Source organism: Ambystoma mexicanum, chromosome 2q (assembly GCF_040938575.1).
Source record: "Ambystoma mexicanum isolate Mex_15411 chromosome 2q, UKY_AmexF1_1, whole genome shotgun sequence".
Classification (NCBI taxonomy): domain Eukaryota; kingdom Metazoa; phylum Chordata; class Amphibia; order Caudata; family Ambystomatidae; genus Ambystoma; species Ambystoma mexicanum.
Genome location: NC_090924.1, coordinates 1163711132 through 1163724585, shown reverse-complemented (window position 1 = coordinate 1163724585; position 13454 = coordinate 1163711132). Strand labels below are relative to the sequence as shown.

The 13454-nt window shown below is 46.8% G+C and overlaps 1 protein-coding gene across 2 annotated transcripts in view; it reads right to left on the bottom strand.

The window, feature by feature from the left end:
* SLC25A13 (solute carrier family 25 member 13) overlaps positions 1-13454 on the bottom strand; it is a 1524563-nt gene that overhangs the window by 790152 nt on the left and 720957 nt on the right. The gene's annotated exons all lie outside the window — the stretch shown is intronic.

Here is a 13454-nt window from a genome sequence, read left to right as displayed (position 1 = left end):
GGTGCAGATGGCATTACTGCTGAGCTGTACAAAGCCTTCCCGTCCCTACTCATTCCCCATCTGCGTAGTATGTACGAAACAGCTGTCTCATCGGGGGTCCTCCCGGAATCCACCAGGACAGCCCTGGTGACGGTATTGCTTAAACCTAACAAGTATCCCAAGAAGTGTGTCATACCATCCCCTCTCATTGGTAAATACCAACTACAAGATCCTGCCAAAGCTCCTTGCCGATCGGCTTCTGCCCCACGTGCCTAATTTGGTCCTCCCAGAACAAGCAGGTTTTATACCGGGTCGCTCAACACAGAATAACCTCCGGAGACTATTCTCCATGATGCAGAGCGTAAATCCTGAGATCCCGATAGCTGTGGCGGCCTTGGACGCTGAAAAGGCATTCGACTCGGTCGAATGGCCTTTTCTGTTTGAAGTTCTCTGGTGCTCTGGGTTGGGCACCTCATTCTTATATTGAATTTTGTTACTTAACTCGTCCCTGCGAGCCCTGGTCTACACAAATGGTATTCGGTCAGCGCCTATCTATCCAACCCGGGACACCAGGCAGGGCTGCCCTTTTTCGCCCATCCTGTTTGCCCTGGAGATTGAGGGAATTTCACGCTCACCGTGGGGTAACTATCCGATCGCACACTTCCATTGTCTCTTTATATGCGGACGATATGTTCATATACTTAAAGAATCCCCAAACCAACCTAATCCCTGTGATGGAAGAAATTACAGAATTTGGTGCCTTGTCTGGTTTACAGATAAATTGGTCCAAATCCGAGATTCTCCCGCTCATCCCTGGTGTTTCCCCACAGGACAAAGGCGGCGCCTTTGCCTGCTGTCCACAGGGCATCCGTTATTTGGGCGTCCAGGTGTCCACGTCCCCAGCCCGATTGTACGAGGAGAACTATGATGCAGTCCTACAACACTTAGAACACAGGGTAGACATGTGGGTCCGCCTCCCTATCTCTCAGGCGGCCCGTATTGCCCTATCCAAAATGGTCATCCTGCCGAAATTATTGTATGTTTTCAACAACGTCCCGATATGGCCTCCCGTGACCTTCTGGAATCGTTTAAAGAGCATGATGATCAAATTGATATGGGCGGGGAAGCAACCTCGCATCTCACTACATACAATGTCTCTCCTGTGTAGTCAGGGTGGGCTGGACGTCCCAGATTTCTTCCTGTATTATCTTGTGGCCCAGGCCCAGTACGCGGTGTGGTGGTGGTCCCCCACGAGCGACCTTTCCCACTCGCGCTTGGAGGGTTATTAAGCCGGACGACCTAAGGGGCCTGCTCTGGGCACCTCGGGAGCGATCTGTGAGGGCCGATACACAACCTTTAGAGATCACCCTGCAGGCATGGGATTATCTGGCGAAGAGGGTGTGCTTGGATCGTTGGTACTCTCCATCCTTTGCTATATATAATGTTTGCGGCATCCCCCTCACGCATGAGACCATATTCATTCAACATTTCTCTAACCTCCAGATATACACATTAGGTGATATTGCACCGGGGGGTAAGTTCATACCTTGGGAGGAACTCAAGACCAAGGGCACATGGTCTCCAATCACATTACTCTTGTACTACCGGCTTCGGGAAGTCTTGAAGACCGGGTGGCCTGATTTCTCGAATGCACCACACACATCCCCATTGTTATCATTTGAGACAATGCTAACATCCACCATGAAATTAATCTCTTCCCTTTATAGTCTGATTCAGTCATTAGGACCCTCGCCCGCAACTCTGTATGGGGATAAGTGGGAAGGTGACAGAGAGGTCGCTATCAGACGACCAATGGAGCCTAATTCAGAACCAGACCAAAATGATATCTATTAATAGCAGGTTCCGCCTGATACATTTTAAATTTCTGCATCAGACTTATTATTCTCCCCTTTCCCTTCATAAGCTATTTCCACACAGATCCCCTCTATGTAAGAGGTGCCTTCAAACCCCAGCCGATTTGTACCATGTTGATTGGTCTTGCCCTCAGATCCAGCCTTATTGGTCAGCTATAGTGGAGGTAATGGCCGTGATGGTGGACGACCAGATTCCATGTACCCCTGAGTTTTGGTTGCTGGCCCTGGTTGAATTGAAATCCTGTACTGAGAAACGCTTATGGCCTCCGTGGTTGCCAGATCTCTGGTGGCTCGTTCATAGGGGGCTACTAGAGCGCCCACAGTCCAAAAAACTGGCTTAACCTTATGTTGCTGTGCGAGCGAAGGGAGACACAGTACAACTCAACGCTTCCTTCCACCAGCAGACCCAAAGACTATTGGACAGCATTCAGGAGCTACATCGCTAGAAAACCGGACGCAGGGCATGATACTCCCGCCCAAAACTCTCCAAATAAGTCTGTTACTCACCGCTCCGGTAATTGATCACTGCCTGTAGATAGGCGACCTTGGAGACGGTAGTTCCCACAGATATTCACAAGACAGCCTCTGGTAACCCGACACCCCCTGAATTCTAAGATTCAGGCTTCCTCAAGGAGGGGCTCTTTTCTGCAATGTGCCCTTCTGCTGTTTCAACCTGAACAGGCAGAATTGCCAATCACCTAAAAGAGCGGGGAGAACACACACCGCCAACCAATGCTGCAAAGAAATACAAAGATGGTTAGAGGAGCCAAGGTATGAAGAAATGCAAGAAAAAAGGAGTACCTAGATAGGGTTTGAGGAGTGGACTCTGCTATAGGATTAACCTACAAAAGAAAGAAACGATTACCCTCTACATAAATGTAATACACCAGAGCATCCCAGAAATAAATGGATAAATCAAACACAGACCTGAAGGGAAAACTGGCAGGATTGAATGAAGTCCAAATAGAGGGAAAATAATGAAAGGTCAAAATAATAAAAAGGCAGATTAGTACAGGAGAGTAACCCGGGCGGCACGAGGGACGCACTAGTGACGGGTTGGTGCATGTACCGGAAAGCGTCAATATGCACTTGGAGAGTAGTTCACTGTAGAGTGTTGAAGTACCAGAGGATGTAGAAACCAAGTTAAAAAGTTAGGGATAACGATGAAATCCAGCAGAGTGGGTTTTAACTAGAATGCACAGTTCAAGATAGCAGCAAGTGAAATGGCCTTGGGAACCAGAAAGAGGCCGTGGATGAGAACAGAGGACAACCAATTACCTTAGTGGGCCGTAGTACCAGGAAGTCACTGAGGAAAAAGGCAGGCAGTCCATGAAGAAGTCCGGGTCAGTAAAGGAGCGGGCGTAACCAAACGAAAGGGGTATCCAAATGCAGTCCAAATTGAATAGCCAAGCGTCGGGAACCAGAAGATAAAAAAATAGAGCACTGACTGAAAGTCAGAAGGGAATACGGAACGTAACCGCAAGGAGAGTAATGCTACAATTAGTAGCAGAGAGCTGTACGAGTAGCGGTGCTTTAAAGTACAGAGGGGCATGGATTAGGTGCACGTTCCTTACGCCTGCAAGGTGTCAGCTGACATGAGACACGCCGGCGTGCAAACAAGCGCCATGGCAACCTGTATCGAATCCAGAGGGGAGCTCTTGAGTGTGCTCTTCTTCGCCGCGGATGAACCAGCACTGTCATTCCGCGTAGAATACGTAACAGTCTCCCTCAACCCTTCCGGAGTGTCTACCTTGTATAACTCCGCCATGGCCAATTCCCAAAGGGTCGATGATGAATTTATAACTTGTGATCAAGGGTCTAATGCATGGTGGTTGTGATTTATTGGTGTCTTAGTGTTGCAATGTGTGCACTTGGACTCTGTTTCAGAGCAACAGAAGAAGGTGGGGTGCGGTGAAGGGGTGGGGTTTGTTGTTTGCACAGGCTGTCTTAGTCCGTAATGTTTGATAAATCAAAACGTTAATAAAAAATGTTTTTAAAAAATATATATGCCAGCACTGCCATTGCAATGCACACTTTCATGCTGGTTAACTAGGTTTGTCCACAGTTCCCTCTCAGGGTCCAGGTCTGCCCTGGGTCACTCTCAGGGTCGCGCTTTGCCCTGCATGTCAGTCCTATGGCCAATTATGGTGACATACACTATGTGTTCAGTATTCCCCACGCCGCTCCCATGATCCAATTCTACCCCCATTGGGCTCTTATGTTCCACAGTCTGGCCCTCATGTCACTCCCCAGTCCACCATCCATGCAACCCCAGGTCTCGGTTTGCTCCAGGCTGTTTTCTGGGTCCACCTATGTCCCCATATTTCTCACAGTGCCCTGGTCTGCCCCCATATCAGGTCTCACCACATAGTGATGAACCAAAGTCACTCTTGTGCCTGCCAACACGGACACATGTTGCTCTAGGTCTCTACCCTGAAATACCAGTATTGCCTAGGACAAGAGTATCCTAGCACCACGTGTCTATTTGAGCCCTTCCCCATCCTATGTCTAAACAGGCAGAGGTGTGATGGTCAGCAATCCTCTATTATTCAAAACCTTCCAGCTATCAACCTTCAGGTTTGCTAATGTCACTGCTAGTGGGAGTGTTATGCCCCAGATGTGGGTCCTATGCATTTTGTGTCTAGAGACCCAGGCTACTTCTCACCAATGATATCCAATGAGTATTAAACGTGGCTGAGGTTGTGATCTTGTGCAGAAAGAATGTGACCTTGCAGTGTAATGCTACATGTGGGGTGGGAGTCAGCCAGAGTTGCAAATGATTTTTCCGTAATGGCATGCCAGATTGAGCAACAATGGTCTGGAGGGTTGCCAAGAGAAATGGCACAGGTTATTATCAATTAAAAACCTTCCAGCCATCGACCTATAGTGTTGCTGCTCAATGAGGCAGTTCATAGACTTGCCATAATGGGTGTGTATTTTGGCCACCTAGATTTCACTTATGTTAGCTAAATGCTTGCTAATGCCCCAGTTCAACTAAAGAGGCCGCCACACTGCATTCGGATGACAAGCACCCCATCTTAGCCTCCTATCAAGAGGATGTGCAGAGGCACAGCATGGTAAAATCCCACTGTGTCAGGGATCACCTCTGCTGGATTGCGCCCTGGTCGTTATGGCAGCGCTGGAAGTGCTGCGGGCCCAACCAAGGTTGGCACAAGCACGTTACGTGCCAAGATGATGCCACTCACACCAAACACGTCGTCTCCAGCTGATTTAATCCCACGGAGCAGGTTAAGGCGGCGTGTCGAACCTTGCTGTTGCCCTCTCGCTCTGTTTATTACTACGCTTCTCTATCATTTGCAATCTTCTTCCCAGGCCCCTGTTCCTTTCCCTTGCTCCTTGATCCTGGCCCCTCAGTGCTTTCCATTCTGCTCCTGTCCATCTTGTGTTTCTACCTGCCTTCCATGTCACTTAGAGACGCCTTTATTGGATGGCAAAATGAGGACTTGCTCCGGGCACCTACCTTGGGGGAAGGGGGTGGGGGTGGCACAAGCCTGCCTTATATAAAGAAGTCAGTTTCCATTGTTCAGCAAACAAATAGCTCACATCAGGATATTGTGGCGGGTCGAAAGGAGGAGTCTGACAAAAGGGTTTTGTAATGAAATGGTAAAGGCCTATCTCCACCTAGCACTAGAGGGATCACCCTACCTAAATTATCTTAAGGTTCTCGTCTACTGTCATAAGTCAAAAGTTATAGTCCTCAGTCGTAAACCTTGTTCTATCTGACCCTACCTACCACTAATAGCAACTCAAAACTAGGAGAACAGAATGTCTCTCTTCCCCTGGGCGTATCTTCTCCTGGTATTGTTCTTCACAGATGTTTCCTCTTTGAATCTGTCTTAGTTGCTAGTTTATATAGTTTTCCCAAAGATATATGCTTTTTAAAGTTCTTGAAATGTTTTTTTTTAATTTTTTATTTATTTGCATTTATAAAGTGCACAGAACGGCCCTGGGGAATCGTGGCACTGTTACAGAATGCTTGCTTGGTACATTCATACCTAGAAAAAATAATACAGAGCATAGTTGTGTGAATCATTGTTACAGGATCATTCAGAGCAGCACAGTTGTACAAGTGTGTTATACTAGCATGGCAGCGACCTATTTAGTTAAACAGATTAGTTTTCAGCAATTTGCGGAAGACAGTGTATGATTTCTCATTTCTTAGTGCTGTGGGCAGAGCATTCTATTTTTTGGGAGCTAGGTGCTAGAAGCTGGAGCCTCCAGCTTTCGTTCTTTTGAAGGCAGGCACATAGATCTGGTTGGCCAGATGGGATCTGGTGGGTCGGGTGGATGAGTTGGGGGGGTGATCCTTTCTGATAGGTAGAGAGGAGCATCGGAAGAGAGGCATCTGTGTGTGATGGCCATGGATTTGAAGAGGATACGTTCTCTCACTGGCAGCCACTGGGCATCTTTCCTAGCCTGTGAAATGTGTTCCCTTTTCGGAATACTCAGCGCTGCTCTAAGGGCATTGTTCTGTGTGACTTGAAGTTTGTTGAGATTTTTAGCAGAGGTGCCCAGGAAGAGGGCATTGCAGTAATCGAGTCTGGTGCAGACTGTGGCTCTGGCAATGGCTAGGCAATTGTTTGTGGAGAGGAAAGGCTTGACTGCATTGATAGTCTTTGGTGGTGAGGGCAGCAGAGGAAGCTATAGCACTGACCTGGCGTGACACAGACAGGAAGGAGTCGAGGTAGATTCCTAGTGTTAATGAGCTCCTGTAGCTCTTCCTGTGTACCTCTGGGTGCTGTACTCTCTATAGAATCAGCTTTACGCCAATGTTTGAGATATTTTCACCATACTCTTTCTTTCAGTTATATACGGTTTCTCTTCTTGGGTTTCAATCTGTAGGGCCCTATTGCAATCATGAGTTCCCCCTTTCTGGGTTCTTTGTACTGTATTGTCCCTTTTTCCCTGCTCTGCTGCCTTGACAGGCTTATTCCTTCTAGTCTTAGTCTCTAGAAGTTTCCCCCCTTCCTCTCAGGGTATTTGTTTCCACTTACTGTTTGTTTCCTAAGCATTGCTGTTTGTCACACTCCGTCTTGGCTCTCTTGCCTTCACTTAGATATTTCTTATAGACTTGTGGTTCAATCTTTCCACTACTCAGTTTGGCCTTGTTCAAATCACTTATTCCCCAATCTGGGTTTGTTGACACTATTTTGTATCTTTTAAGGCTCTGTTCCCTTTATAGCCATAGTTCTACAAGTCTCCTTCTATGGAGATGTCCCCCCCCTTCTTCCCAGTGTATTTCTTTTCACTTTGTATCTATTTCCCAACCATCATCGTTTGTCACACTGTGTATGGATTTGCCTCTTCTCCAATATTCATTTACTGTTTGACTTTCCAAGTTATGATTTCGAGAGTTCTTTCCCCTCCCAGTACTTTGCTTCAGCGGCTCTCCCTTTATCCCCAGTACTGTTTTCTTTATAGGAGAACGCTGTGGGGCTTGGCACACCTTTGGGTACTCTGCTTCTCTATTTCACAGCTCTCTCTCGCTCTTCGTTATAGCGGGTCCTCCCGGGGCTCGCCACACTCGTGGTTCCTCAGCGGCACTTCTCAGTGCCTGCAACTAAATTGCTCTTGTTCCGGCACACTCTTTGGTACTTGGGTTCGCCGAGGCTCTGGTACAAGTAGAACGGTACAGAATAGTGACTTGAAAAAGGTTCAATGGAGGCCACCATGCCATTTAGATTATCAGTGTCTTGCTGTATTATCTTTCTAACTACGGGGTCTGACTCCCTAAATAGGATGCGCATTCTTACCCTTATTGGCTAAGATTCTAGCACTGAGAAGTTAGTCTTCTGTGGACATAAAGCATGTAAATTTCATCCACCGAGAATGGTATGATCATATTCGCATGGTATTCAACACCAGGTCAGTGTATGAGGAATTTCTACAGCAGACAGATGTGTTCAATAAAATGGGCTATGATATACTATCATTCTCCCCGGGTTACATCAGAGTGGAAACCAATAATACTGCTCCTGAGAGAAGGGAAGCCAGTAGGATAGAGGGCTCTCAGTATCCAATAACACTCTTGGCTCTGGGGAAGATGTAACAAGCTGGCGTTGGCTGGCATTGACATTTAGAGATTCCATTCATCAGTTGAAAGATCTAAAAGCAAAATGTTAACAGTTGTGAAATTTCGATTCTGTCATGGAATGTAAGAGGTCATGCCCATTTGGAAAGTTCTGCCGTTCTGTGTGCTTAATTGGTGAGATATTCACATTTGTGTTTCCAGGAGACTTGGATGACATGTTTATTATCACTAGATGGTTATGACTGCTACCATGAATTAGTCACACAGGGCCCTTTAGGGCGCCCGGCTGGGAGTCTCTTAACAGATGTAAAATTTGACAGAAACATTAAGGTGGTTAAATGCACCAATATTGTTGAAGGTATTCGTGTTCTGAAGATTGATGTTTGCACTATGAACTGTATTGTTCACTTACTGTTGTTGAATGTCTATTGATCTCCAAAGCATGACTTGCGATTAGCCCAGAGACTTATGAATGACCTTATTTTGGAAGAAAGGACTAGTTGAATTGGGCTCCAGGTAGTAGTTGCAGGTGATCTAAATGTTCACATTGAAAATCTTAGTGTCTCCCCTGGTCCACAGAAAGAAGAAACGACCCCTGGACTAAAGCACCACAAGGAAAACGGGGAACACCTATGATAGGCAGTCACGCAGATAGGTGGAAGGAAGGGGGAGCAGAATGGACAGTGGTGTAATTTCCTTCTAAATTGGGGTTTATTTTCAGTCAGAGAAATGGACATCTCAAATTGTAAAATTCCAATATGGTCAGACGGCCCGAGATCGTCTGTAATAGATTATATATTTATGTCAACATTTTTGTCTGATATGGCTTCCTCATTCAGAATACGGACAACCAGTTGAGTGACCATAGCATGCTGGAACTATCTTTTGATTTGGCAGAGCGCCAGGATAACATCTATTGTAAGACAGCTACTTTATGTATAAACCAGGCCAAAACAAGACTCAATTGGCATTCTGGGAACATAATGATAGTAAATAAACATTTTTTGAGAAAGAATCTGCAAAAACTAAAATAACAGAAAAGCAAGTGTTTTCGCATGATGACTCTGGTGTATACACAGATAGACCAATCGGAAATATAGCTAGTAAATTAGCAACTAGTCAGCATTTGAGAGTTAAGCCTAAACATGGCTATGACAACCAAGTCAGAGAAAAGAAAAATGAATGTAATAGGGCAGTAAGAGGCCTAAAAAATTCTGGTCTAAAAAGACTAATAGTTATAGATGAGATAAAGAAAATAATGCAGAAGTGTAAAAATTGGATGAAAAAAATCAAAAGATGCATTGCCTACAAGCGTAGAATGAAAACATGTTGGCAGCCATCAAAGACCAAAGAAACCTGGAGGGCTGGGTCAACTCCAATATATTTGGCAGCGATCGACCTTTCCATGACCTTTGACTTGGTGGACCGGGATGTTTACATCTTCACTTGGACTCACAGGTACAGGTGCGACTGAACACAGAGTATATGCTGACAGCCCCAATATAAATTGCTAATGGTTTAAGACAGGGGTGCATATTTTCCCCAACACTATTTAATATTTATGTGTCAGATGCAGGCAGGCAATTGCCTGGATGGGGCTTTGTTTGCGCCACCGCAAATTGGTGGGAAGAGGGTTGCCTGGTGCCCTTATGCAGACGACTTTCTTCTCTTTGATTTAACACCAAAGGGTCTGCAGTATATGATTACAGCCTTTAGTTCCTATGTCGCATTGAATCAGCTACGAATAAATGCGAGTAAGAGTCATGAAATTAACAAGCTGTAAACTTATGAGGGGGTATTCATGGTATATAAATATGGAAAAGCTAGAAGTAAAGAACTCAATGAAATATCTGGGATTTCCCATTTTCGATAAATTTAAGAAATGTGAACACCAGGAGAATCTGTAGCAGAAAATATCTGTTCAAATTATTCAAATGAAGAAGGTGGAACAAATGTATGTAAGGTACTCTATGATTCCATTAACACGGTTTTATAACCTGGAGGTTATTCCAAAGATCACGTATGGCCTGGAATTTTTCCCAGAAAGCATTACTATGGACCTTAGGAAGTTTGAAGCCAAAATATGCAATACCATAATGTTTTGGTTACCACAATCTGTTCCGATTGAGGCAATAAGGCATGATTTAGGGCTGCTATCTTTGGGATATCATGTCCTTTGGCGTCAACTGTCCCTGTATAGAAGGCTGGTTTCCAGATTCAAGGAACAATCTGTATAGAATATTGGGTGAGGGCTTAAGGTTGGGTCATTTACAGGTGGTAGCATTGTTAAAGTTGCAGGCACGGTGTATTAAAGCACTTGAACCCTTAGGACGTACCTGTAAAAATCTTATAGAAAACTCAGTACGTGTAAAAAAGCTAGTACAATGTGCAGATTGGGCTGCAACGTTGGACAAAGTAGCCCCCTTGACATTATTTGCTCACCTGTTTACCCATCAAAAGAAGTTGTCTGCTGTAGAAACCTACTTGCTTAGATTCCCACATAAATGGTGGCGAAATGCCTACATGAGATTCTGCTACAATGTATGTTTAACGGGGGAAATAATGGAAATAAGATCAATGAAAAGGTCTCCTGTGACATTGAATGGAAATGTTGTTTGTCAGTTTTGTAAAGAAAGAGAAGTGAAAGAAACACTTGTACATCTACTCTTGTATTGTAAGGTACTACTCCCAGATCATATTAATATTTTTAAAAAGCTTTTTCCGCCCGTAGAATGGGAACATTCTGAAGCATTATGGTGGAACATGCTGCATGGACCATCTGTGTCGTTGAAAATCGCAGTGGGGATTCTAGAATGGCTTCTGAAGGAGTAGCAGATTAAGGAAACAGCTCCTGTCCTCCTCCCTGGCAATCGTCTGAAACCTGGCTGAAATGCCAAGCAAGAAGAAAAATGAGACAGTGGATAACACTCCAACTAAAAAATGTAAACGGATTACTGAAGAACATGAGGATGACAATCCTAGCAGCGCTGACATCTTTAAACTACTGAAACAGATGGCCAATGATATGAGTGAGGTTAAAGCAACACTGAATGATTTGTCTGGAAAAGTCAGCAGTCTGGAGACTCGCATGGTGGATGTTGAAACTAGGACATCAGGTCTTGAAAGCGAAGCCTCAGGAAGTTACAGGGCATATCGGGAATTGCAGGAGAATATGTCCAGGATGCAATTAGCAAATATGAATTTGGAAATGCAGGCCAGAAGTAATAATATTCGCCTGATTAGCGTCCCTGAGAAACCGGATTCAAATCTGTCTGCTGTGGTGGTTGAGGTGCTACAAGAAAGTCTGCCTGAGATTCAATTAAATGACCTGGATGTTTCCTTCAGAGCTGGCAAGCAAGAAGGAACAACTTACTTACCTGTAACTGTTGTTCTCCAGCATGGGTCTGGCATGGATTCACATGCTCATGAATATTCCCCCTCGTCAGGCTGGGAATCCTCGGTAAAGAAAAAATCAGTATCAGTTTCGTTTCTGATCTGTCTTTCTTAGTAGTAACCAATCACCGGTCTCTGGGTCATACTGTCCCCAGCCAATGACTGCCCTCTCCCTAAGCCCCTCCCCTGGTAGCCATCCTCAGATTTGGTAGCACGTAAAGTGGCCGTATGACCAAGTGAAGAGCCGCAGAGGGGTAGGCGGGAGGGTTCGCAAGTGAACTCATGCCAAACCCATGCTGGAGAACAACAGTTACAGGTAAGTAACTTGTTCCTTCTCCAGCATGGGGTCTGGCATGGATTCACATGCTCATGAATATGAGAATACATAGCAGTACACACATGCACAACCACGGGAGGTGGCAAGGCTCAACATTAAGCATTACATAAACTCAACATTAAGAAACTCTTACCTCCTCACCAGGCCCACCTTCAGGCGAACAGGTTGCGCAGCACTGCTTGGCTGACTCTGGACTCCTCCCTGGAATCCCGGTCGACGCAGTAGAATCTCGTGAAGGTGTGCGTCGACCTCCACGTAGCAGCCCTGCAGATGTCCAGCAGGGGCACACCAGACAAGAAAGCCGTGGTAGCAGCGATCGCTCTGGTCGAATGGGCTCTCGGACGGCCAGGCAACGGTCGGTTTGACAACTGATGGCAGTGCATGATGCAGCCGGAGAGCCATCTGGAAATCGAAGCCTTCGAGAGGGCCTTCCCTTGATTCACAGGTCCAAAGTTCACAAAAAGCTGTGATGTCTTCCGAAAACTCTTTGTGCGGTCCACGTAGAACTTTATCGCTCTAGCTACATCCAGCGAGTGCAAAGTCCTCTCGGCCGGCGACGAAGGTGACGGGAAGAAAACTGGCAACACCAAGAGCTTGTTGAGGTGGAAGTCCGATGGCACCTTGTGAATGAAGGAGGGGTGGGTCCTCAGCACCACCCTCATCTCGTGGAAAGTCAAGTATGGAGGCTTGCAGGATAGGGCCTGGATCTCTCCCACTCGTCGTGCGGAGGTGATGGCCACAAGGAACGCTGTTTTCCATGACAGAAATATCAACGGTGCCAAATGCAGAGGCTCGAATGGCGACCCCATGAGCCTGGTCAGCACCATGTTGAGCTCCCACGCCGGGGACAGAGCCTTCACCGCCGGGAACGATCGGAAGAGTCCCTTCATAAATTCCTTCACCAGGCGATGGGAACACAGGGATGAACCTCCCGAAGTTCTGGCGTAACGGGAAATCGCTGCAAGATGGATCTTGATGGAAGCGTGAGCTAGTCCCGCCTTGGCCAGTGATAGCAGGTACGGCAACACTTGAGGGGCTGTAATTCACCGAGGGTTAATCTTCTGTGCACGGCACCAGACAGAGAACCTCTTCCACTTGTGTCCATAGCACTTTAGAGTTGAGGACTCCCTGGCCTTTGCAAGCACCTCCTTGCAGTCCGCCAGGATATCGTATCCTCCGAACTCTAGTGCTGCAGGAGCCAGGCCTGCAAGTTCAACGACTCCGGGTCGTGATGGAGGATGGCACCTCCTTCTCTGGAGAGAAGATCAGACTGTCGACGGACACAGAATGGGGGGGACGCTGACAAGTCCAGAAGGTCCGGGAACCAGATCTGTCTCGACCACGCCGGTGCGACGAGGATCATCCTACACCGAGTTGGTTGATGAGTCGGAGCAGCAACGGCAGCGGAGGGAACGCATACAGGAACAGGCCGTCCCAGGGGAACGAGAAAGCATCGCCCATGCTCCTCGGCTGGGGAAACCTGCTGGCGAACCTCTGGCACTTGGAGTTTGTTACCGTCGCAAGCAGTTCGATCTGGGATTTGCCCCATCATGACGATCCACTTGATCCTGGCGCAGCTCCCACTCGTGGCACGAGCGCGGCTCCCTGCTGAGTGAGTCGGCGAAGACGTTCTTTGTTCCTTCTAGATGGAAGGGCACCAGAAACATCCCCGGTCCTTGGACAGGGCTGGGGATCTGGTGCCTCCCTGCTTCCGGATGTAGAACATCGTGGTGGTGTCGTCGGTGAAGATCCTCAACACCTTGCCCTTGAGGAACGGGAGAAAGGACCCGAGGGCCCAGAACACCACTCGGAGTTCCAG